Genomic DNA, 20,655 nt, shown 5'->3' on the forward strand with positions numbered 1-20,655 from the left:
GTTGCTGATGAAATAGTGCAAGAGCACACCCTCGTGGACAAAATGCTTACAGCACCTGGTATTCCCAGGCGGTCTCCCATCCAAGTACTAACCAGGCCCGACCCTGCTTAGCTTCCTAGATCAGACGAGATCGGGCGTACCCAGGCTGGTATGGCCGTAAGCGAGAAACAATCTCTTGCTACAACATATACAGTCAAAGTGAGTGTGATAAACAGACATTGCATTTTCACCAATTAGATAAGCAGCTTGAACTTTGTGTCACTGAAAAAGTAGAAGAAATTACAAACACTGTTCCCATCACTTTTTAGCACAGGTAGTTGGATAAAATACAAACTTCATTTCCTTTCATCATTTGAACAGGGCAAAGGAGCATAAAGCACACACAAGCTGCATTCAGCAACAATATTCTTGTTTGTCTTATAAATACAAGGCAGATGCTAATTGAAAACACAAGGAAATTTGATCCTATTAAAAAGGCAGGAAGCTGCATTTTGTCAATTCATCATTAAATGCTTACTACAAGGCAGTGTTGCTGATGAAATAGTGCAAGAGCACACCCTCGTGGACAAAATGCTTACAGCACCTGGTATTCCCAGGCGGTCTCCCATCCAAGTACTAACCAGGCCCGACCCTGCTTAGCTTCCGAGATCAGACGAGATCGGGCGTACCCAGGCTGATATGGCCGTAAGCGAGAATCAATCTCTTGCTACAACATATATAGTCAAAGTGAGTCTGATAAAACAGACATTTAGTCAATTCATCATTAAATGCTTACTACAAGGCAGTGTTGCTGATGAAATAGTGCAAGAGCACACCCTCGTGGACAAAATGCTTACAGCACCTGGTATTCCCAGGCGGTCTCCCATCCAAGTACTAACCAGGCCCGACCCTGCTTAGCTTCCTAGATCAGACGAGATCGGGCGTACCCAGGCTGGTATGGCCGTAAGCGAGAAACAATCTCTTGCTACAACATATATAGTCAAAGTGAGTGTGATAAACAGACATTGCATTTTCACCAATTAGATAAGCAGCTTGAACTTTGTGTCACTGAAAAAGTAGAAGAAATTACAAACACTGTTCCCATCACTTTTTAGCACAGGTAGTTGGATAAAATACAAACTTTATTTCCTTTCATCATTTGAACAGGGCAAAGGAGCATAAAGCACACACAAGCTGCATTCAGCAACAATATTCTTGTTTGTCTTATAAATACAAGGCAGATGCTAATTGAAAACACAAGGAAATTTGATCCTATTAAAAAGGCAGGAAGCTGCATTTTGTCAATTCATCATTAAATGCTTACTACAAGGCAGTGTTGCTGATGAAATAGTGCAAGAGCACACCCTCGTGGACAAAATGCTTACAGCACCTGGTATTCCCAGGCGGTCTCCCATCCAAGTACTAACCAGGCCCGACCCTGCTTAGCTTCCTAGATCAGACGAGATCGGGCGTACCCAGGCTGGTATGGCCGTAAGCGAGAATCAATCTCTTGCTACAACATATATAGTCAAAGTGAGTCTGATAAAACAGACATTTAGTCAATTCATCATTAAATGCTTACTACAAGGCAGTGTTGCTGATGAAATAGTGCAAGAGCACACCCTCGTGGACAAAATGCTTACAGCACCTGGTATTCCCAGGCGGTCTCCCATCCAAGTACTAACCAGGCCCGACCCTGCTTAGCTTCCTAGATCAGACGAGATCGGGCGTACCCAGGCTGATATGGCCGTAAGCGAGAAACAATCTCTTGCTACAACATATATAGTCAAAGTGAGTCTGATAAAACAGACATTTAGTCAATTCATCATTAAATGCTTACTACAAGGCAGTGTTGCTGATGAAATAGTGCAAGAGCACACCCTCGTGGACAAAATATTTACAGCACCTGGTATTCCCAGGCGGTCTCCCATCCAAGTACTAACCAGGCCCGACCCTGCTTAGCTTCCTAGATCAGACGAGATCGGGCGTACCCAGGCTGGTATGGCCGTAAGCGAGAAACAATCTCTTGCTACAACATATATAGTCAAAGTGAGTGTGATAAACAGACATTGCATTTTCACCAATTAGATAAGCAGCTTGAACTTTGTGTCACTGAAAAAGTAGAAGAAATTACAAACACTGTTCCCATCACTTTTTAGCACAGGTAGTTGGATAAAATACAAACTTTATTTCCTTTCATCATTTGAACAGGGCAAAGGAGCATAAAGCACACACAAGCTGCATTCAGCAACAATATTCTTGTTTGTCTTATAAATACAAGGCAGATGCTAATTGAAAACACAAGGAAATTTGATCCTATTAAAAAGGCAGGAAGCTGCATTTTGTCAATTCATCATTAAATGCTTACTACAAGGCAGTGTTGCTGATGAAATAGTGCAAGAGCACACCCTCGTGGACAAAATGCTTACAGCACCTGGTATTCCCAGGCGGTCTCCCATCCAAGTACTAACCAGGCCCGACCCTGCTTAGCTTCCGAGATCAGACGAGATCGGGCGTACCCAGGCTGATATGGCCGTAAGCGAGAATCATTCTCTTGCTACAACATATATAGTCAAAGTGAGTCTGATAAAACAGACATTTAGTCAATTCATCATTAAACGCTTACTACAAGGCAGTGTTGCTGATGAAATAGTGCAAGAGCACACCCTCGTGGACAAAATGCTTACAGCACCTGGTATTCCCAGGCGGTCTCCCATCCAAGTACTAACCAGGCCCGACCCTGCTTAGCTTCCTAGATCAGACGAGATCGGGCGTACCCAGGCTGGTATGGCCGTAAGCGAGAAACAATCTCTTGCTACAACATATATAGTCAAAGTGAGTGTGATAAACAGACATTGCATTTTCACCAATTAGATAAGCAGCTTGAACTTTGTGTCACTGAAAAAGTAGAAGAAATTACAAACACTGTTCCCATCACTTTTTAGCACAGGTAGTTGGATAAAATACAAACTTTATTTCCTTTCATCATTTGAACAGGGCAAAGGAGCATAAAGCACACACAAGCTGCATTCAGCAACAATATTCTTGTTTGTCTTATAAATACAAGGCAGATGCTAATTGAAAACACAAGGAAATTTGATCCTATTAAAAAGGCAGGAAGCTGCATTTTGTCAATTCATCATTAAATGCTTACTACAAGGCAGTGTTGCTGATGAAATAGTGCAAGAGCACACCCTCGTGGACAAAATGCTTACAGCACCTGGTATTCCCAGGCGGTCTCCCATCCAAGTACTAACCAGGCCCGACCCTGCTTAGCTTCCTAGATCAGACGAGATCGGGCGTACCCAGGCTGGTATGGCCGTAAGCGAGAAACAATCTCTTGCTACAACATATATAGTCAAAGTGAGTGTGATAAACAGACATTGCATTTTCACCAATTAGATAAGCAGCTTGAACTTTGTGTCACTGAAAAAGTAGAAGAAATTACAAACACTGTTCCCATCACTTTTTAGCACAGGTAGTTGGATAAAATACAAACTTTATTTCCTTTCATCATTTGAACAGGGCAAAGGAGCATAAAGCACACACAAGCTGCATTCAGCAACAATATTCTTGTTTGTCTTATAAATACAAGGCAGATGCTAATTGAAAACACAAGGAAATTTGATCCTATTAAAAAGGCAGGAAGCTGCATTTTGTCAATTCATCATTAAATGCTTACTACAAGGCAGTGTTGCTGATGAAATAGTGCAAGAGCACACCCTCGTGGACAAAATGCTTACAGCACCTGGTATTCCCAGGCGGTCTCCCATCCAAGTACTAACCAGGCCCGACCCTGCTTAGCTTCCTAGATCAGACGAGATCGGGCGTACCCAGGCTGGTATGGCCGTAAGCGAGAAACAATCTCTTGCTACAACATATATAGTCAAAGTGAGTGTGATAAACAGACATTGCATTTTCACCAATTAGATAAGCAGCTTGAACTTTGTGTCACTGAAAAAGTAGAAGAAATTCCAAACACTGTTCCCATCACTTTTTAGCACAGGTAGTTGGATAAAATACAAACTTTATTTCCTTTCATCATTTGAACAGGGCAAAGGAGCATAAAGCACACACAAGCTGCATTCAGCAACAATATTCTTGTTTGTCTTATAAATACAAGGCAGATGCTAATTGAAAACACAAGGAAATTTGATCCTATTAAAAAGGCAGGAAGCTGCATTTTGTCAATTCATCATTAAATGCTTACTACAAGGCAGTGTTGCTGATGAAATAGTGCAAGAGCACACCCTCGTGGACAAAATGCTTACAGCACCTGGTATTCCCAGGCGGTCTCCCATCCAAGTACTAACCAGGCCCGACCCTGCTTAGCTTCCTAGATCAGACGAGATCGGGCGTACCCAGGCTGGTATGGCCGTAAGCGAGAAACAATCTCTTGCTACAACATATATAGTCAAAGTGAGTGTGATAAACAGACATTGCATTTTCACCAATTAGATAAGCAGCTTGAACTTTGTGTCACTGAAAAAGTAGAAGAAATTACAAACACTGTTCCCATCACTTTTTAGCACAGGTAGTTGGATAAAATACAAACTTTATTTCCTTTCATCATTTGAACAGGGCAAAGGAGCATAAAGCACACACAAGCTGCATTCAGCAACAATATTCTTGTTTGTCTTATAAATACAAGGCAGATGCTAATTGAAAACACAAGGAAATTTGATCCTATTAAAAAGGCAGGAAGCTGCATTTTGTCAATTCATCATTAAATGCTTACTACAAGGCAGTGTTGCTGATGAAATAGTGCAAGAGCACACCCTCGTGGACAAAATGCTTACAGCACCTGGTATTCCCAGGCGGTCTCCCATCCAAGTACTAACCAGGCCCGACCCTGCTTAGCTTCCTAGATCAGACGAGATCGGGCGTACCCAGGCTGGTATGGCCGTAAGCGAGAATCAATCTCTTGCTACAACATATATAGTCAAAGTGAGTCTGATAAAACAGACATTTAGTCAATTCATCATTAAATGCTTACTACAAGGCAGTGTTGCTGATGAAATAGTGCAAGAGCACACCCTCGTGGACAAAATGCTTACAGCACCTGGTATTCCCAGGCGGTCTCCCATCCAAGTACTAACCAGGCCCGACCCTGCTTAGCTTCCTAGATCAGACGAGATCGGGCGTACCCAGGCTGGTATGGCCGTAAGCGAGAAACAATCTCTTGCTACAACATATATAGTCAAAGTGAGTGTGATAAACAGACATTGCATTTTCACCAATTAGATAAGCAGCTTGAACTTTGTGTCACTGAAAAAGTAGAAGAAATTACAAACACTGTTCCCATCACTTTTTAGCACAGGTAGTTGGATAAAATACAAACTTTATTTCCTTTCATCATTTGAACAGGGCAAAGGAGCATAAAGCACACACAAGCTGCATTCAGCAACAATATTCTTGTTTGTCTTATAAATACAAGGCAGATGCTAATTGAAAACACAAGGAAATTTGATCCTATTAAAAAGGCAGGAAGCTGCATTTTGTCAATTCATCATTAAATGCTTACTACAAGGCAGTGTTGCTGATGAAATAGTGCAAGAGCACACCCTCGTGGACAAAATGCTTACAGCACCTGGTATTCCCAGGCGGTCTCCCATCCAAGTACTAACCAGGCCCGACCCTGCTTAGCTTCCTAGATCAGACGAGATCGGGCGTACCCAGGCTGGTATGGCCGTAAGCGAGAAACAATCTCTTGCTACAACATATATAGTCAAAGTGAGTGTGATAAACAGACATTGCATTTTCACCAATTAGATAAGCAGCTTGAACTTTGTGTCACTGAAAAAGTAGAAGAAATTACAAACACTGTTCCCATCACTTTTTAGCACAGGTAGTTGGATAAAATACAAACTTTATTTCCTTTCATCATTTGAACAGGGCAAAGGAGCATAAAGCACACACAAGCTGCATTCAGCAACAATATTCTTGTTTGTCTTATAAATACAAGGCAGATGCTAATTGAAAACACAAGGAAATTTGATCCTATTAAAAAGGCAGGAAGCTGCATTTTGTCAATTCATCATTAAATGCTTACTACAAGGCAGTGTTGCTGATGAAATAGTGCAAGAGCACACCCTCGTGGACAAAATGCTTACAGCACCTGGTATTCCCAGGCGGTCTCCCATCCAAGTACTAACCAGGCCCGACCCTGCTTAGCTTCCGAGATCAGACGAGATCGGGCGTACCCAGGCTGATATGGCCGTAAGCGAGAATCAATCTCTTGCTACAACATATATAGTCAAAGTGAGTCTGATAAAACAGACATTTAGTCAATTCATCATTAAATGCTTACTACAAGGCAGTGTTGCTGATGAAATAGTGCAAGAGCACACCCTCGTGGACAAAATGCTTACAGCACCTGGTATTCCCAGGCGGTCTCCCATCCAAGTACTAACCAGGCCCGACCCTAATTAGCTTCCTAGATCAGACGAGATCGGGCGTACCCAGGCTGGTATGGCCGTAAGCGAGAAACAATCTCTTGCTACAACATATATAGTCAAAGTGAGTGTGATAAACAGACATTGCATTTTCACCAATTAGATAAGCAGCTTGAACTTTGTGTCACTGAAAAAGTAGAAGAAATTACAAACACTGTTCCCATCACTTTTTAGCACAGGTAGTTGGATAAAATACAAACTTTATTTCCTTTCATCATTTGAACAGGGCAAAGGAGCATAAAGCACACACAAGCTGCATTCAGCAACAATATTCTTGTTTGTCTTATAAATACAAGGCAGATGCTAATTGAAAACACAAGGAAATTTGATCCTATTAAAAAGGCAGGAAGCTGCATTTTGTCAATTCATCATTAAATGCTTACTACAAGGCAGTGTTGCTGATGAAATAGTGCAAGAGCACACCCTCGTGGACAAAATGCTTACAGCACCTGGTATTCCCAGGCGGTCTCCCATCCAAGTACTAACCAGGCCCGACCCTGCTTAGCTTCCTAGATCAGACGAGATCGGGCGTACCCAGGCTGGTATGGCCGTAAGCGAGAAACAATCTCTTGCTACAACATATATAGTCAAAGTGAGTGTGATAAACAGACATTGCATTTTCACCAATTAGATAAGCAGCTTGAACTTTGTGTCACTGAAAAAGTAGAAGAAATTACAAACACTGTTCCCATCACTTTTTAGCACAGGTAGTTGGATAAAATACAAACTTTATTTCCTTTCATCATTTGAACAGGGCAAAGGAGCATAAAGCACACACAAGCTGCATTCAGCAACAATATTCTTGTTTGTCTTATAAATACAAGGCAGATGCTAATTGAAAACACAAGGAAATTTGATCCTATTAAAAAGGCAGGAAGCTGCATTTTGTCAATTCATCATTAAATGCTTACTACAAGGCAGTGTTGCTGATGAAATAGTGCAAGAGCACACCCTCGTGGACAAAATGCTTACAGCACCTGGTATTCCCAGGCGGTCTCCCATCCAAGTACTAACCAGGCCCGACCCTGCTTAGCTTCCTAGATCAGACGAGATCGGGCGTACCCAGGCTGGTATGGCCGTAAGCGAGAATCAATCTCTTGCTACAACATATATAGTCAAAGTGAGTCTGATAAAACAGACATTTAGTCAATTCATCATTAAATGCTTACTACAAGGCAGTGTTGCTGATGAAATAGTGCAAGAGCACACCCTCGTGGACAAAATGCTTACAGCACCTGGTATTCCCAGGCGGTCTCCCATCCAAGTACTAACCAGGCCCGACCCTGCTTAGCTTCCTAGATCAGACGAGATCGGGCGTACCCAGGCTGGTATGGCCGTAAGCGAGAAACAATCTCTTGCTACAACATATATAGTCAAAGTGAGTGTGATAAACAGACATTGCATTTTCACCAATTAGATAAGCAGCTTGAACTTTGTGTCACTGAAAAAGTAGAAGAAATTACAAACACTGTTCCCATCACTTTTTAGCACAGGTAGTTGGATAAAATACAAACTTTATTTCCTTTCATCATTTGAACAGGGCAAAGGAGCATAAAGCACACACAAGCTGCATTCAGCAACAATATTCTTGTTTGTCTTATAAATACAAGGCAGATGCTAATTGAAAACACAAGGAAATTTGATCCTATTAAAAAGGCAGGAAGCTGCATTTTGTCAATTCATCATTAAATGCTTACTACAAGGCAGTGTTGCTGATGAAATAGTGCAAGAGCACACCCTCGTGGACAAAATGCTTACAGCACCTGGTATTCCCAGGCGGTCTCCCATCCAAGTACTAACCAGGCCCGACCCTGCTTAGCTTCCTAGATCAGACGAGATCGGGCGTACCCAGGCTGGTATGGCCGTAAGCGAGAAACAATCTCTTGCTACAACATATATAGTCAAAGTGAGTGTGATAAACAGACATTGCATTTTCACCAATTAGATAAGCAGCTTGAACTTTGTGTCACTGAAAAAGTAGAAGAAATTACAAACACTGTTCCCATCACTTTTTAGCACAGGTAGTTGGATAAAATACAAACTTTATTTCCTTTCATCATTTGAACAGGGCAAAGGAGCATAAAGCACACACAAGCTGCATTCAGCAACAATATTCTTGTTTGTCTTATAAATACAAGGCAGATGCTAATTGAAAACACAAGGAAATTTGATCCTATTAAAAAGGCAGGAAGCTGCATTTTGTCAATTCATCATTAAATGCTTACTACAAGGCAGTGTTGCTGATGAAATAGTGCAAGAGCACACCCTCGTGGACAAAATGCTTACAGCACCTGGTATTCCCAGGCGGTCTCCCATCCAAGTACTAACCAGGCCCGACCCTGCTTAGCTTCCAAGATCAGACGAGATCGGGCGTACCCAGGCTGATATGGCCGTAAGCGAGAATCAATCTCTTGCTACAACATATATAGTCAAAGTGAGTCTGATAAAACAGAGATTTAGTCAATTCATCATTAAATGCTTACTACAAGGCAGTGTTGCTGATGAAATAGTGCAAGAGCACACCCTCGTGGACAAAATGCTTACAGCACCTGGTATTCCCAGGCGGTCTCCCATCCAAGTACTAACCAGGCCCGACCCTGCTTAGCTTCCGAGATCAGACGAGATCGGGCGTACCCAGGCTGATATGGCCGTAAGCGAGAATCAATCTCTTGCTACAACATATATAGTCAAAGTGAGTCTGATAAAACAGACATTTAGTCAATTCATCATTAAACGCTTACTACAAGGCAGTGTTGCTGATGAAATAGTGCAAGAGCACACCCTCGTGGACAAAATGCTTACAGCACCTGGTATTCCCAGGCGGTCTCCCATCCAAGTACTAACCAGGCCCGACCCTGCTTAGCTTCCTAGATCAGACGAGATCGGGCGTACCCAGGCTGATATGGCCGTAAGCGAGAATCAATCTCTTGCTACAACATATATAGTCAAAGTGAGTCTGATAAAACAGACATTTAGTCAATTCATCATTAAACGCTTACTACAAGGCAGTGTTGCTGATGAAATAGTGCAAGAGCACACCCTCGTGGACAAAATGCTTACAGCACCTGGTATTCCCAGGCGGTCTCCCATCCAAGTACTAACCAGGCCCGACCCTGCTTAGCTTCCTAGATCAGACGAGATCGGGCGTACCCAGGCTGGTATGGCCGTAAGCGAGAAACAATCTCTTGCTACAACATATATAGTCAAAGTGAGTGTGATAAACAGACATTGCATTTTCACCAATTAGATAAGCAGCTTGAACTTTGTGTCACTGAAAAAGTAGAAGAAATTACAAACACTGTTCCCATCACTTTTTAGCACAGGTAGTTGGATAAAATACAAACTTTATTTCCTTTCATCATTTGAACAGGGCAAAGGAGCATAAAGCACACACAAGCTGCATTCAGCAACAATATTCTTGTTTGTCTTATAAATACAAGGCAGATGCTAATTGAAAACACAAGGAAATTTGATCCTATTAAAAAGGCAGGAAGCTGCATTTTGTCAATTCATCATTAAATGCTTACTACAAGGCAGTGTTGCTGATGAAATAGTGCAAGAGCACACCCTCGTGGACAAAATGCTTACAGCACCTGGTATTCCCAGGCGGTCTCCCATCCAAGTACTAACCAGGCCCGACCCTGCTTAGCTTCCTAGATCAGACGAGATCGGGCGTACCCAGGCTGGTATGGCCGTAAGCGAGAAACAATCTCTTGCTACAACATATATAGTCAAAGTGAGTGTGATAAACAGACATTGCATTTTCACCAATTAGATAAGCAGCTTGAACTTTGTGTCACTGAAAAAGTAGAAGAAATTACAAACACTGTTCCCATCACTTTTTAGCACAGGTAGTTGGATAAAATACAAACTTTATTTCCTTTCATCATTTGAACAGGGCAAAGGAGCATAAAGCACACACAAGCTGCATTCAGCAACAATATTCTTGTTTGTCTTATAAATACAAGGCAGATGCTAATTGAAAACACAAGGAAATTTGATCCTATTAAAAAGGCAGGAAGCTGCATTTTGTCAATTCATCATTAAATGCTTACTACAAGGCAGTGTTGCTGATGAAATAGTGCAAGAGCACACCCTCGTGGACAAAATGCTTACAGCACCTGGTATTCCCAGGCGGTCTCCCATCCAAGTACTAACCAGGCCCGACCCTGCTTAGCTTCCTAGATCAGACGAGATCGGGCGTACCCAGGCTGGTATGGCCGTAAGCGAGAAACAATCTCTTGCTACAACATATATAGTCAAAGTGAGTGTGATAAACAGACATTGCATTTTCACCAATTAGATAAGCAGCTTGAACTTTGTGTCACTGAAAAAGTAGAAGAAATTACAAACACTGTTCCCATCACTTTTTAGCACAGGTAGTTGGATAAAATACAAACTTTATTTCCTTTCATCATTTGAACAGGGCAAAGGAGCATAAAGCACACACAAGCTGCATTCAGCAACAATATTCTTGTTTGTCTTATAAATACAAGGCAGATGCTAATTGAAAACACAAGGAAATTTGATCCTATTAAAAAGGCAGGAAGCTGCATTTTGTCAATTCATCATTAAATGCTTACTACAAGGCAGTGTTGCTGATGAAATAGTGCAAGAGCACACCCTCGTGGACAAAATGCTTACAGCACCTGGTATTCCCAGGCGGTCTCCCATCCAAGTACTAACCAGGCCCGACCCTGCTTAGCTTCCTAGATCAGACGAGATCGGGCGTACCCAGGCTGGTATGGCCGTAAGCGAGAATCAATCTCTTGCTACAACATATATAGTCAAAGTGAGTCTGATAAAACAGACATTTAGTCAATTCATCATTAAATGCTTACTACAAGGCAGTGTTGCTGATGAAATAGTGCAAGAGCACACCCTCGTGGACAAAATGCTTACAGCACCTGGTATTCCCAGGCGGTCTCCCATCCAAGTACTAACCAGGCCCGACCCTGCTTAGCTTCCTAGATCAGACGAGATCGGGCGTACCCAGGCTGGTATGGCCGTAAGCGAGAAACAATCTCTTGCTACAACATATATAGTCAAAGTGAGTGTGATAAACAGACATTGCATTTTCACCAATTAGATAAGCAGCTTGAACTTTGTGTCACTGAAAAAGTAGAAGAAATTACAAACACTGTTCCCATCACTTTTTAGCACAGGTAGTTGGATAAAATACAAACTTTATTTCCTTTCATCATTTGAACAGGGCAAAGGAGCATAAAGCACACACAAGCTGCATTCAGCAACAATATTCTTGTTTGTCTTATAAATACAAGGCAGATGCTAATTGAAAACACAAGGAAATTTGATCCTATTAAAAAGGCAGGAAGCTGCATTTTGTCAATTCATCATTAAATGCTTACTACAAGGCAGTGTTGCTGATGAAATAGTGCAAGAGCACACCCTCGTGGACAAAATGCTTACAGCACCTGGTATTCCCAGGCGGTCTCCCATCCAAGTACTAACCAGGCCCGACCCTGCTTAGCTTCCTAGATCAGACGAGATCGGGCGTACCCAGGCTGGTATGGCCGTAAGCGAGAAACAATCTCTTGCTACAACATATATAGTCAAAGTGAGTGTGATAAACAGACATTGCATTTTCACCAATTAGATAAGCAGCTTGAACTTTGTGTCACTGAAAAAGTAGAAGAAATTACAAACACTGTTCCCATCACTTTTTAGCACAGGTAGTTGGATAAAATACAAACTTTATTTCCTTTCATCATTTGAACAGGGCAAAGGAGCATAAAGCACACACAAGCTGCATTCAGCAACAATATTCTTGTTTGTCTTATAAATACAAGGCAGATGCTAATTGAAAACACAAGGAAATTTGATCCTATTAAAAAGGCAGGAAGCTGCATTTTGTCAATTCATCATTAAATGCTTACTACAAGGCAGTGTTGCTGATGAAATAGTGCAAGAGCACACCCTCGTGGACAAAATGCTTACAGCACCTGGTATTCCCAGGCGGTCTCCCATCCAAGTACTAACCAGGCCCGACCCTGCTTAGCTTCCTAGATCAGACGAGATCGGGCGTACCCAGGCTGGTATGGCCGTAAGCGAGAAACAATCTCTTGCTACAACATATATAGTCAAAGTGAGTGTGATAAACAGACATTGCATTTTCACCAATTAGATAAGCAGCTTGAACTTTGTGTCACTGAAAAAGTAGAAGAAATTACAAACACTGTTCCCATCACTTTTTAGCACAGGTAGTTGGATAAAATACAAACTTTATTTCCTTTCATCATTTGAACAGGGCAAAGGAGCATAAAGCACACACAAGCTGCATTCAGCAACAATATTCTTGTTTGTCTTATAAATACAAGGCAGATGCTAATTGAAAACACAAGGAAATTTGATCCTATTAAAAAGGCAGGAAGCTGCATTTTGTCAATTCATCATTAAATGCTTACTACAAGGCAGTGTTGCTGATGAAATAGTGCAAGAGCACACCCTCGTGGACAAAATGCTTACAGCACCTGGTATTCCCAGGCGGTCTCCCATCCAAGTACTAACCAGGCCCGACCCTGCTTAGCTTCCTAGATCAGACGAGATCGGGCGTACCCAGGCTGGTATGGCCGTAAGCGAGAATCAATCTCTTGCTACAACATATATAGTCAAAGTGAGTCTGATAAAACAGACATTTAGTCAATTCATCATTAAATGCTTACTACAAGGCAGTGTTGCTGATGAAATAGTGCAAGAGCACACCCTCGTGGACAAAATGCTTACAGCACCTGGTATTCCCAGGCGGTCTCCCATCCAAGTACTAACCAGGCCCGACCCTGCTTAGCTTCCTAGATCAGACGAGATCGGGCGTACCCAGGCTGGTATGGCCGTAAGCGAGAAACAATCTCTTGCTACAACATATATAGTCAAAGTGAGTGTGATAAACAGACATTGCATTTTCACCAATTAGATAAGCAGCTTGAACTTTGTGTCACTGAAAAAGTAGAAGAAATTACAAACACTGTTCCCATCACTTTTTAGCACAGGTAGTTGGATAAAATACAAACTTTATTTCCTTTCATCATTTGAACAGGGCAAAGGAGCATAAAGCACACACAAGCTGCATTCAGCAACAATATTCTTGTTTGTCTTATAAATACAAGGCAGATGCTAATTGAAAACACAAGGAAATTTGATCCTATTAAAAAGGCAGGAAGCTGCATTTTGTCAATTCATCATTAAATGCTTACTACAAGGCAGTGTTGCTGATGAAATAGTGCAAGAGCACACCCTCGTGGACAAAATGCTTACAGCACCTGGTATTCCCAGGCGGTCTCCCATCCAAGTACTAACCAGGCCCGACCCTGCTTAGCTTCCTAGATCAGACGAGATCGGGCGTACCCAGGCTGGTATGGCCGTAAGCGAGAAACAATCTCTTGCTACAACATATATAGTCAAAGTGAGTGTGATAAACAGACATTGCATTTTCACCAATTAGATAAGCAGCTTGAACTTTGTGTCACTGAAAAAGTAGAAGAAATTACAAACACTGTTCCCATCACTTTTTAGCACAGGTAGTTGGATAAAATACAAACTTTATTTCCTTTCATCATTTGAACAGGGCAAAGGAGCATAAAGCACACACAAGCTGCATTCAGCAACAATATTCTTGTTTGTCTTATAAATACAAGGCAGATGCTAATTGAAAACACAAGGAAATTTGATCCTATTAAAAAGGCAGGAAGCTGCATTTTGTCAATTCATCATTAAATGCTTACTACAAGGCAGTGTTGCTGATGAAATAGTGCAAGAGCACACCCTCGTGGACAAAATGCTTACAGCACCTGGTATTCCCAGGCGGTCTCCCATCCAAGTACTAACCAGGCCCGACCCTGCTTAGCTTCCAAGATCAGACGAGATCGGGCGTACCCAGGCTGATATGGCCGTAAGCGAGAATCAATCTCTTGCTACAACATATATAGTCAAAGTGAGTCTGATAAAACAGAGATTTAGTCAATTCATCATTAAATGCTTACTACAAGGCAGTGTTGCTGATGAAATAGTGCAAGAGCACACCCTCGTGGACAAAATGCTTACAGCACCTGGTATTCCCAGGCGGTCTCCCATCCAAGTACTAACCAGGCCCGACCCTGCTTAGCTTCCGAGATCAGACGAGATCGGGCGTACCCAGGCTGATATGGCCGTAAGCGAGAATCAATCTCTTGCTACAACATATATAGTCAAAGTGAGTCTGATAAAACAGACATTTAGTCAATTCATCATTAAACGCTTACTACAAGGCAGTGTTGCTGATGAAATAGTGCAAGAGCACACCCTCGTGGACAAAATGCTTACAGCACCTGGTATTCCCAGGCGGTCTCCCATCCAAGTACTAACCAGGCCCGACCCTGCTTAGCTTCCGAGATCAGACGAGATCGGGCGTACCCAGGCTGATATGGCCGTAAGCGAGAATCAATCTCTTGCTACAACATATATAGTCAAAGTGAGTCTGATAAAACAGACATTTAGTCAATTCATCATTAAACGCTTACTACAAGGCAGTGTTGCTGATGAAATAGTGCAAGAGCACACCCTCGTGGACAAAATGCTTACAGCACCTGGTATTCCCAGGCGGTCTCCCATCCAAGTACTAACCAGGCCCGACCCTGCTTAGCTTCCTAGATCAGACGAGATCGGGCGTACCCAGGCTGGTATGGCCGTAAGCGAGAAACAATCTCTTGCTACAACATATATAGTCAAAGTGAGTGTGATAAACAGACATTGCATTTTCACCAATTAGATAAGCAGCTTGAACTTTGTGTCACTGAAAAAGTAGAAGAAATTACAAACACTGTTCCCATCACTTTTTAGCACAGGTAGTTGGATAAAATACAAACTTTATTTCCTTTCATCATTTGAACAGGGCAAAGGAGCATAAAGCACACACAAGCTGCATTCAGCAACAATATTCTTGTTTGTCTTATAAATACAAGGCAGATGCTAATTGAAAACACAAGGAAATTTGATCCTATTAAAAAGGCAGGAAGCTGCATTTTGTCAATTCATCATTAAATGCTTACTACAAGGCAGTGTTGCTGATGAAATAGTGCAAGAGCACACCCTCGTGGACAAAATGCTTACAGCACCTGGTATTCCCAGGCGGTCTCCCATCCAAGTACTAACCAGGCCCGACCCTGCTTAGCTTCCTAGATCAGACGAGATCGGGCGTACCCAGGCTGGTATGGCCGTAAGCGAGAAACAATCTCTTGCTACAACATATATAGTCAAAGTGAGTGTGATAAACAGACATTGCATTTTCACCAATTAGATAAGCAGCTTGAACTTTGTGTCACTGAAAAAGTAGAAGAAATTACAAACACTGTTCCCATCACTTTTTAGCACAGGTAGTTGGATAAAATACAAACTTTATTTCCTTTCATCATTTGAACAGGGCAAAGGAGCATAAAGCACACACAAGCTGCATTCAGCAACAATATTCTTGTTTGTCTTATAAATACAAGGCAGATGCTAATTGAAAACACAAGGAAATTTGATCCTATTAAAAAGGCAGGAAGCTGCATTTTGTCAATTCATCATTAAATGCTTACTACAAGGCAGTGTTGCTGATGAAATAGTGCAAGAGCACACCCTCGTGGACAAAATGCTTACAGCACCTGGTATTCCCAGGCGGTCTCCCATCCAAGTACTAACCAGGCCCGACCCTGCTTAGCTTCCTAGATCAGACGAGATCGGGCGTACCCAGGATGGTATGGCCGTAAGCGAGAAACAATCTCTTGCTACAACATATATAGTCAAAGTGAGTGTGATAAACAGACATTGCATTTTCACCAATTAGATAAGCAGCTTGAACTTTGTGTCACTGAAAAAGTAGAAGAAATTACAAACACTGTTCCCATCACTTTTTAGCACAGGTAGTTGGATAAAATACAAACTTTATTTCCTTTCATCATTTGAACAGGGCAAAGGAGCATAAAGCACACACAAGCTGCATTTAGCAACAATATTCTTGTTTGTCTTATAAATACAAGGCAGATGCTAATTGAAAACACAAGGAAATTTGATCCTATTAAAAAGGCAGGAAGCTGCATTTTGTCAATTCATCATTATGCTTACTACAAGGCAGTGTTGCTGATGAATAAGTGCAAGAGCACACCCTCGTGGACAAAATGCTTACAGCACCTGGTATTCCCAGGCGGTCTCCCATCCAAGTACTAACCAGGCCCGACCCTGCTTAGCTTCCAAGATCAGACGAGATCGGGCGTACCCAGGCTGATATGGCCGTAAGCGAGAATCAATCTCTTGCTACAACATATATAGTCAAAGTGAGTCTGATAAAACAGACATTTAGTCAATTCATCATTAAATGCTTACTACAAGGCAGTGTTGCTGATGAAATAGTGCAAGAGCACACCCTCGTGGACAAAATGCTTACAGCACCTGGTATTCCCAGGCGGTCTCCCATCCAAGTACTAACCAGGCCCGACCCGGCTTAGCTTCCGAGATCAGACGAGATCGGGCGTACCCAGGCTGATATGGCCGTAAGCGAGAATCAATCTCTTGCTACAACATATATAGTCAAAGTGAGTCTGATAAAACAGACATTTAGTCAATTCATCATTAAACGCTTACTACAAGGCAGTGTTGCTGATGAAATAGTGCAAGAGCACACCCTCGTGGACAAAATGCTTACAGCACCTGGTATTCCCAGGCGGTCTCCCATCCAAGTACTAACCAGGCCCGACCCTGCTTAGCTTCCTAGATCAGACGAGATCGGGCGTACCCAGGCTGATATGGCCGTAAGCGAGAATCAATCTCTTGCTACAACATATATAGTCAAAGTGAGTCTGATAAAACAGACATTTAGTCAATTCATCATTAAACGCTTACTACAAGGCAGTGTTGCTGATGAAATAGTGCAAGAGCACACCCTCGTGGACAAAATGCTTACAGCACCTGGTATTCCCAGGCGGTCTCCCATCCAAGTACTAACCAGGCCCGACCCTGCTTAGCTTCCTAGATCAGACGAGATCGGCCGTACCCAGGCTGGTATGGCCGTAAGCGAGAAACAATCTCTTGCTACAACATATATAGTCAAAGTGAGTGTGATAAACAGACATTGCATTTTCACCAATTAGATAAGCAGCTTGAACTTTGTGTCACTGAAAAAGTAGAAGAAATTACAAACACTGTTCCCATCACTTTTTAGCACAGGTAGTTGGATAAAATACAAACTTTATTTCCTTTCATCATTTGAACAGGGCAAAGGAGCATAAAGCACACACAAGCTGCATTCAGCAACAATATTCTTGTTTGTCTTATAAATACAAGGCAGATGCTAATTGAAAACACAAGGAAATTTGATCCTATTAAAAAGGCAGGAAGCTGCATTTTGTCAATTCATCATTAAATGCTTACTACAAGGCAGTGTTGCTGATGAAATAGTGCAAGAGCACACCCTCGTGGACAAAATGCTTACAGCACCTGGTATCCCCAGGCGGTCTCCCATCCAAGTACTAACCAGGCCCGACCCTGCTTAGCTTCCTAGATCAGACGAGATCGGGCGTACCCAGGCTGGTATGGCCGTAAGCGAGAAACAATCTCTTGCTACAACATATATAGTCAAAGTGAGTGTGATAAACAGACATTGCATTTTCACCAATTAGATAAGCAGCTTGAACTTTGTGTCACTGAAAAAGTAGAAGAAATTACAAACACTGTTCCCATCACTTTTTAGCACAGGTAGTTGGATAAAATACAAACTTTATTTCCTTTCATCATTTGAACAGGGCAAAGGAGCATAAAGCACACACAAGCTGCATTTAGCAACAATATTCTTGTTTGTCTTATAAATACAAGGCAGATGCTAATTGAAAACACAAGGAAATTTGATCCTATTAAAAAGGCAGGAAGCTGCATTTTGTCAATTCATCATTATGCTTACTACAAGGCAGTGTTGCTGATGAATAAGTGCAAGAGCACACCCTCGTGGACAAAATGCTTACAGCACCTGGTATTCCCAGGCGGTCTCCCATCCAAGTACTAACCAGGCCCGACCCTGCTTAGCTTCCGAGATCAGACGAGATCGGGCGTACCCAGGCTGATATGGCCGTAAGCGAGAATCAATCTCTTGCTACAACATATATAGTCAAAGTGAGTCTGATAAAACAGACATTTAGTCAATTCATCATTAAACGCTTACTACAAGGCAGTGTTGCTGATGAAATAGTGCAAGAGCACACCCTCGTGGACAAAATGCTTACAGCACCTGGTATTCCCAGGCGGTCTCCCATCCAAGTACTAACCAGGCCCGACCCTGCTTAGCTTCCTAGATCAGACGAGATCGGGCGTACCCAGGCTGATATGGCCGTAAGCGAGAATCAATCTCTTGCTACAACATATATAGTCAAAGTGAGTCTGATAAAACAGACATTTAGTCAATTCATCATTAAACGCTTACTACAAGGCAGTGTTGCTGATGAAATAGTGCAAGAGCACACCCTCGTGGACAAAATGCTTACAGCACCTGGTATTCCCAGGCGGTCTCCCATCCAAGTACTAACCAGGCCCGACCCTGCTTAGCTTCCTAGATCAGACGAGATCGGGCGTACCCAGGCTGGTATGGCCGTAAGCGAGAAACGATCTCTTGCTACAACATATATAGTCAAAGTGAGTGTGATAAACAGACATTGCATTTTCACCAATTAGATAAGCAGCTTGAACTTTGTGTCACTGAAAAAGTAGAAGAAATTACAAACACTGTTCCCATCACTTTTTAGCACAGGTAGTTGGATAAAATACAAACTTTATTTCCTTTCATCATTTGAACAGGCCAAAGGAGCATAAAGCACACACAAGCTGCATTCAGCAACAATATTCTTGTTTGTCTTATAAATACAAGGCAGATGCTAATTGAAAACACAAGGAAATTTGATCCTATTAAAAAGGCAGGAAGCTGCATTTTGTCAATTCATCATTAAATGCTTACTACAAGGCAGTGTTGCTGATGAAATAGTGCAAGAGCACACCCTCGTGGACAAAATGCTTACAGCACCTGGTATTCCCAGGCGGTCTCCCATCCAAGTACTAACCAGGCCCGACCCTGCTTAGCTTCCGAGATCAGACGAGATCGGGCGTACCCAGGCTGATATGGCCGTAAGCGAGAATCAATCTCTTGCTACAACATATATAGTCAAAGTGAGTCTGATAAAACAGACATTTAGTCAATTCATCATTAAACGCTTACTACAAGGCAGTGTTGCTGATGAAATAGTGCAAGAGCACACCCTCGTGGACAAAATGCTTACAGCACCTGGTATTCCCAGGCGGTCTCCCATCCAAGTACTAACCAGGCCCGACCCTGCTTAGCTTCCGAGATCAGACGAGATCGGGCGTACCCAGGCTGATATGGCCGTAAGCGAGAATCAATCTCTTGCTACAACATATATAGTCAAAGTGAGTCTGATAAAACAGACATTTAGTCAATTCATCATTAAACGCTTACTACAAGGCAGTGTTGCTGATGAAATAGTGCAAGAGCACACCCTCGTGGACAAAATGCTTACAGCACCTGGTATTCCCAGGCGGTCTCCCATCCAAGTACTAACCAGGCCCGACCCTGCTTAGCTTCCTAGATCAGACGAGATCGGGCGTACCCAGGCTGATATGGCCGTAAGCGAGAATCAATCTCTTGCTACAACATATATAGTCAAAGTGAGTCTGATAAAACAGACATTTAGTCAATTCATCATTAAACGCTTACTACAAGGCAGTGTTGCTGATGAAATAGTGCAAGAGCACACCCTCGTGGACAAAATGCTTACAGCACCTGGTATTCCCAGGCGGTCTCCCATCCAAGTACTAACCAGGCCCGACCCTGCTTAGCTTCCTAGATCAGACGAGATCGGGCGTACCCAGGCTGGTATGGCCGTAAGCGATAAACAATCTCTTGCTACAACATATATAGTCAAAGTGAGTGTGATAAACAGACATTGCATTTTCACCAATTAGATAAGCAGCTTGAACTTTGTGTCACTGAAAAAGTAGAAGAAATTACAAACACTGTTCCCATCACTTTTTAGCACAGGTAGTTGGATAAAATACAAACTTCATTTCCTTTCATCATTTGAACAGGGCAAAGGAGCATAAAGCACACACAAGCTGCATTCAGCAACAATATTCTTGTTTGTCTTATAAATACAAGGCAGATGCTAATTGAAAACACAAGGAAATTTGATCCTAT

The 20,655-nt window shown here is 42.3% G+C and overlaps 50 non-coding genes and 1 pseudogene across 50 annotated transcripts; all 51 read right to left on the reverse strand.

The window, feature by feature from the left end:
• Positions 1 to 43: 43 nt before the first annotated feature.
• On the reverse strand, positions 44 to 162 carry LOC145886965 (5S ribosomal RNA). Its single transcript, XR_014398552.1, has one exon. It is a non-coding gene; the product is annotated as a 5S ribosomal RNA (ribosomal RNA).
• A 409-nt stretch (positions 163 to 571) lies between these two features.
• Positions 572 to 690, reverse strand: LOC145883608 (5S ribosomal RNA). Its single transcript, XR_014395184.1, has one exon. It is a non-coding gene; the product is annotated as a 5S ribosomal RNA (ribosomal RNA).
• Positions 691 to 829: 139 nt separating this feature from the next.
• On the reverse strand, positions 830 to 948 carry LOC145886966 (5S ribosomal RNA). Its single transcript, XR_014398553.1, has one exon. It is a non-coding gene; the product is annotated as a 5S ribosomal RNA (ribosomal RNA).
• A 409-nt stretch (positions 949 to 1,357) lies between these two features.
• On the reverse strand, positions 1,358 to 1,476 carry LOC145886967 (5S ribosomal RNA). Its single transcript, XR_014398554.1, has one exon. It is a non-coding gene; the product is annotated as a 5S ribosomal RNA (ribosomal RNA).
• Positions 1,477 to 1,615: 139 nt separating this feature from the next.
• On the reverse strand, positions 1,616 to 1,734 carry LOC145851495 (5S ribosomal RNA). Its single transcript, XR_014373346.1, has one exon. It is a non-coding gene; the product is annotated as a 5S ribosomal RNA (ribosomal RNA).
• Positions 1,735 to 1,873: 139 nt separating this feature from the next.
• LOC145852487 (5S ribosomal RNA) lies at positions 1,874 to 1,992 on the reverse strand. Its single transcript, XR_014374343.1, has one exon. It is a non-coding gene; the product is annotated as a 5S ribosomal RNA (ribosomal RNA).
• A 409-nt stretch (positions 1,993 to 2,401) lies between these two features.
• LOC145883609 (5S ribosomal RNA) lies at positions 2,402 to 2,520 on the reverse strand. The gene has a single exon (XR_014395185.1). It is a non-coding gene; the product is annotated as a 5S ribosomal RNA (ribosomal RNA).
• Positions 2,521 to 2,659: 139 nt separating this feature from the next.
• Positions 2,660 to 2,778, reverse strand: LOC145886968 (5S ribosomal RNA). Its single transcript, XR_014398555.1, has one exon. It is a non-coding gene; the product is annotated as a 5S ribosomal RNA (ribosomal RNA).
• A 409-nt stretch (positions 2,779 to 3,187) lies between these two features.
• LOC145886969 (5S ribosomal RNA) lies at positions 3,188 to 3,306 on the reverse strand. The gene has a single exon (XR_014398556.1). It is a non-coding gene; the product is annotated as a 5S ribosomal RNA (ribosomal RNA).
• Positions 3,307 to 3,715: 409 nt separating this feature from the next.
• Positions 3,716 to 3,834, reverse strand: LOC145886971 (5S ribosomal RNA). Its single transcript, XR_014398558.1, has one exon. It is a non-coding gene; the product is annotated as a 5S ribosomal RNA (ribosomal RNA).
• A 409-nt stretch (positions 3,835 to 4,243) lies between these two features.
• LOC145886972 (5S ribosomal RNA) lies at positions 4,244 to 4,362 on the reverse strand. Its single transcript, XR_014398559.1, has one exon. It is a non-coding gene; the product is annotated as a 5S ribosomal RNA (ribosomal RNA).
• A 409-nt stretch (positions 4,363 to 4,771) lies between these two features.
• Positions 4,772 to 4,890, reverse strand: LOC145886973 (5S ribosomal RNA). The gene has a single exon (XR_014398560.1). It is a non-coding gene; the product is annotated as a 5S ribosomal RNA (ribosomal RNA).
• A 139-nt stretch (positions 4,891 to 5,029) lies between these two features.
• LOC145886974 (5S ribosomal RNA) lies at positions 5,030 to 5,148 on the reverse strand. Its single transcript, XR_014398561.1, has one exon. It is a non-coding gene; the product is annotated as a 5S ribosomal RNA (ribosomal RNA).
• A 409-nt stretch (positions 5,149 to 5,557) lies between these two features.
• LOC145886975 (5S ribosomal RNA) lies at positions 5,558 to 5,676 on the reverse strand. The gene has a single exon (XR_014398562.1). It is a non-coding gene; the product is annotated as a 5S ribosomal RNA (ribosomal RNA).
• Positions 5,677 to 6,085: 409 nt separating this feature from the next.
• LOC145883611 (5S ribosomal RNA) lies at positions 6,086 to 6,204 on the reverse strand. The gene has a single exon (XR_014395187.1). It is a non-coding gene; the product is annotated as a 5S ribosomal RNA (ribosomal RNA).
• A 139-nt stretch (positions 6,205 to 6,343) lies between these two features.
• LOC145852648 (uncharacterized) lies at positions 6,344 to 6,462 on the reverse strand (annotated as a pseudogene).
• A 409-nt stretch (positions 6,463 to 6,871) lies between these two features.
• Positions 6,872 to 6,990, reverse strand: LOC145886976 (5S ribosomal RNA). The gene has a single exon (XR_014398563.1). It is a non-coding gene; the product is annotated as a 5S ribosomal RNA (ribosomal RNA).
• A 409-nt stretch (positions 6,991 to 7,399) lies between these two features.
• Positions 7,400 to 7,518, reverse strand: LOC145886977 (5S ribosomal RNA). The gene has a single exon (XR_014398564.1). It is a non-coding gene; the product is annotated as a 5S ribosomal RNA (ribosomal RNA).
• Positions 7,519 to 7,657: 139 nt separating this feature from the next.
• LOC145886978 (5S ribosomal RNA) lies at positions 7,658 to 7,776 on the reverse strand. The gene has a single exon (XR_014398565.1). It is a non-coding gene; the product is annotated as a 5S ribosomal RNA (ribosomal RNA).
• A 409-nt stretch (positions 7,777 to 8,185) lies between these two features.
• Positions 8,186 to 8,304, reverse strand: LOC145886979 (5S ribosomal RNA). The gene has a single exon (XR_014398566.1). It is a non-coding gene; the product is annotated as a 5S ribosomal RNA (ribosomal RNA).
• Positions 8,305 to 8,713: 409 nt separating this feature from the next.
• LOC145886823 (5S ribosomal RNA) lies at positions 8,714 to 8,832 on the reverse strand. The gene has a single exon (XR_014398409.1). It is a non-coding gene; the product is annotated as a 5S ribosomal RNA (ribosomal RNA).
• Positions 8,833 to 8,971: 139 nt separating this feature from the next.
• LOC145883612 (5S ribosomal RNA) lies at positions 8,972 to 9,090 on the reverse strand. The gene has a single exon (XR_014395188.1). It is a non-coding gene; the product is annotated as a 5S ribosomal RNA (ribosomal RNA).
• A 139-nt stretch (positions 9,091 to 9,229) lies between these two features.
• LOC145851496 (5S ribosomal RNA) lies at positions 9,230 to 9,348 on the reverse strand. The gene has a single exon (XR_014373347.1). It is a non-coding gene; the product is annotated as a 5S ribosomal RNA (ribosomal RNA).
• Positions 9,349 to 9,487: 139 nt separating this feature from the next.
• On the reverse strand, positions 9,488 to 9,606 carry LOC145886980 (5S ribosomal RNA). Its single transcript, XR_014398567.1, has one exon. It is a non-coding gene; the product is annotated as a 5S ribosomal RNA (ribosomal RNA).
• Positions 9,607 to 10,015: 409 nt separating this feature from the next.
• LOC145886982 (5S ribosomal RNA) lies at positions 10,016 to 10,134 on the reverse strand. Its single transcript, XR_014398569.1, has one exon. It is a non-coding gene; the product is annotated as a 5S ribosomal RNA (ribosomal RNA).
• Positions 10,135 to 10,543: 409 nt separating this feature from the next.
• LOC145886983 (5S ribosomal RNA) lies at positions 10,544 to 10,662 on the reverse strand. The gene has a single exon (XR_014398570.1). It is a non-coding gene; the product is annotated as a 5S ribosomal RNA (ribosomal RNA).
• A 409-nt stretch (positions 10,663 to 11,071) lies between these two features.
• On the reverse strand, positions 11,072 to 11,190 carry LOC145886984 (5S ribosomal RNA). The gene has a single exon (XR_014398571.1). It is a non-coding gene; the product is annotated as a 5S ribosomal RNA (ribosomal RNA).
• Positions 11,191 to 11,329: 139 nt separating this feature from the next.
• Positions 11,330 to 11,448, reverse strand: LOC145886985 (5S ribosomal RNA). Its single transcript, XR_014398572.1, has one exon. It is a non-coding gene; the product is annotated as a 5S ribosomal RNA (ribosomal RNA).
• Positions 11,449 to 11,857: 409 nt separating this feature from the next.
• On the reverse strand, positions 11,858 to 11,976 carry LOC145886986 (5S ribosomal RNA). The gene has a single exon (XR_014398573.1). It is a non-coding gene; the product is annotated as a 5S ribosomal RNA (ribosomal RNA).
• A 409-nt stretch (positions 11,977 to 12,385) lies between these two features.
• Positions 12,386 to 12,504, reverse strand: LOC145886987 (5S ribosomal RNA). Its single transcript, XR_014398574.1, has one exon. It is a non-coding gene; the product is annotated as a 5S ribosomal RNA (ribosomal RNA).
• A 409-nt stretch (positions 12,505 to 12,913) lies between these two features.
• On the reverse strand, positions 12,914 to 13,032 carry LOC145886988 (5S ribosomal RNA). Its single transcript, XR_014398575.1, has one exon. It is a non-coding gene; the product is annotated as a 5S ribosomal RNA (ribosomal RNA).
• Positions 13,033 to 13,171: 139 nt separating this feature from the next.
• LOC145886989 (5S ribosomal RNA) lies at positions 13,172 to 13,290 on the reverse strand. Its single transcript, XR_014398576.1, has one exon. It is a non-coding gene; the product is annotated as a 5S ribosomal RNA (ribosomal RNA).
• A 409-nt stretch (positions 13,291 to 13,699) lies between these two features.
• LOC145886990 (5S ribosomal RNA) lies at positions 13,700 to 13,818 on the reverse strand. Its single transcript, XR_014398577.1, has one exon. It is a non-coding gene; the product is annotated as a 5S ribosomal RNA (ribosomal RNA).
• Positions 13,819 to 14,227: 409 nt separating this feature from the next.
• On the reverse strand, positions 14,228 to 14,346 carry LOC145886824 (5S ribosomal RNA). Its single transcript, XR_014398410.1, has one exon. It is a non-coding gene; the product is annotated as a 5S ribosomal RNA (ribosomal RNA).
• A 139-nt stretch (positions 14,347 to 14,485) lies between these two features.
• Positions 14,486 to 14,604, reverse strand: LOC145883613 (5S ribosomal RNA). The gene has a single exon (XR_014395189.1). It is a non-coding gene; the product is annotated as a 5S ribosomal RNA (ribosomal RNA).
• Positions 14,605 to 14,743: 139 nt separating this feature from the next.
• Positions 14,744 to 14,862, reverse strand: LOC145883614 (5S ribosomal RNA). Its single transcript, XR_014395190.1, has one exon. It is a non-coding gene; the product is annotated as a 5S ribosomal RNA (ribosomal RNA).
• Positions 14,863 to 15,001: 139 nt separating this feature from the next.
• On the reverse strand, positions 15,002 to 15,120 carry LOC145886991 (5S ribosomal RNA). Its single transcript, XR_014398578.1, has one exon. It is a non-coding gene; the product is annotated as a 5S ribosomal RNA (ribosomal RNA).
• A 409-nt stretch (positions 15,121 to 15,529) lies between these two features.
• On the reverse strand, positions 15,530 to 15,648 carry LOC145886993 (5S ribosomal RNA). Its single transcript, XR_014398580.1, has one exon. It is a non-coding gene; the product is annotated as a 5S ribosomal RNA (ribosomal RNA).
• A 409-nt stretch (positions 15,649 to 16,057) lies between these two features.
• LOC145884651 (5S ribosomal RNA) lies at positions 16,058 to 16,176 on the reverse strand. The gene has a single exon (XR_014396230.1). It is a non-coding gene; the product is annotated as a 5S ribosomal RNA (ribosomal RNA).
• Positions 16,177 to 16,583: 407 nt separating this feature from the next.
• On the reverse strand, positions 16,584 to 16,702 carry LOC145886825 (5S ribosomal RNA). The gene has a single exon (XR_014398411.1). It is a non-coding gene; the product is annotated as a 5S ribosomal RNA (ribosomal RNA).
• Positions 16,703 to 16,841: 139 nt separating this feature from the next.
• On the reverse strand, positions 16,842 to 16,960 carry LOC145887297 (5S ribosomal RNA). Its single transcript, XR_014398887.1, has one exon. It is a non-coding gene; the product is annotated as a 5S ribosomal RNA (ribosomal RNA).
• Positions 16,961 to 17,099: 139 nt separating this feature from the next.
• Positions 17,100 to 17,218, reverse strand: LOC145851497 (5S ribosomal RNA). Its single transcript, XR_014373348.1, has one exon. It is a non-coding gene; the product is annotated as a 5S ribosomal RNA (ribosomal RNA).
• Positions 17,219 to 17,357: 139 nt separating this feature from the next.
• On the reverse strand, positions 17,358 to 17,476 carry LOC145852202 (5S ribosomal RNA). The gene has a single exon (XR_014374056.1). It is a non-coding gene; the product is annotated as a 5S ribosomal RNA (ribosomal RNA).
• Positions 17,477 to 17,885: 409 nt separating this feature from the next.
• On the reverse strand, positions 17,886 to 18,004 carry LOC145852222 (5S ribosomal RNA). Its single transcript, XR_014374076.1, has one exon. It is a non-coding gene; the product is annotated as a 5S ribosomal RNA (ribosomal RNA).
• Positions 18,005 to 18,411: 407 nt separating this feature from the next.
• On the reverse strand, positions 18,412 to 18,530 carry LOC145883615 (5S ribosomal RNA). Its single transcript, XR_014395191.1, has one exon. It is a non-coding gene; the product is annotated as a 5S ribosomal RNA (ribosomal RNA).
• A 139-nt stretch (positions 18,531 to 18,669) lies between these two features.
• Positions 18,670 to 18,788, reverse strand: LOC145851499 (5S ribosomal RNA). Its single transcript, XR_014373350.1, has one exon. It is a non-coding gene; the product is annotated as a 5S ribosomal RNA (ribosomal RNA).
• A 139-nt stretch (positions 18,789 to 18,927) lies between these two features.
• On the reverse strand, positions 18,928 to 19,046 carry LOC145886994 (5S ribosomal RNA). Its single transcript, XR_014398581.1, has one exon. It is a non-coding gene; the product is annotated as a 5S ribosomal RNA (ribosomal RNA).
• Positions 19,047 to 19,455: 409 nt separating this feature from the next.
• On the reverse strand, positions 19,456 to 19,574 carry LOC145883616 (5S ribosomal RNA). Its single transcript, XR_014395192.1, has one exon. It is a non-coding gene; the product is annotated as a 5S ribosomal RNA (ribosomal RNA).
• A 139-nt stretch (positions 19,575 to 19,713) lies between these two features.
• LOC145883617 (5S ribosomal RNA) lies at positions 19,714 to 19,832 on the reverse strand. The gene has a single exon (XR_014395193.1). It is a non-coding gene; the product is annotated as a 5S ribosomal RNA (ribosomal RNA).
• A 139-nt stretch (positions 19,833 to 19,971) lies between these two features.
• On the reverse strand, positions 19,972 to 20,090 carry LOC145851500 (5S ribosomal RNA). The gene has a single exon (XR_014373351.1). It is a non-coding gene; the product is annotated as a 5S ribosomal RNA (ribosomal RNA).
• A 139-nt stretch (positions 20,091 to 20,229) lies between these two features.
• LOC145886995 (5S ribosomal RNA) lies at positions 20,230 to 20,348 on the reverse strand. Its single transcript, XR_014398582.1, has one exon. It is a non-coding gene; the product is annotated as a 5S ribosomal RNA (ribosomal RNA).
• Between the last annotated feature and the right edge of the window lie 307 nt (positions 20,349 to 20,655).

This window comes from Salmo salar, chromosome 08, assembly GCF_965601325.2.
Source record: "Salmo salar chromosome 08, fSalSal1, whole genome shotgun sequence".
NCBI lineage: Eukaryota > Metazoa > Chordata > Actinopteri > Salmoniformes > Salmonidae > Salmo > Salmo salar.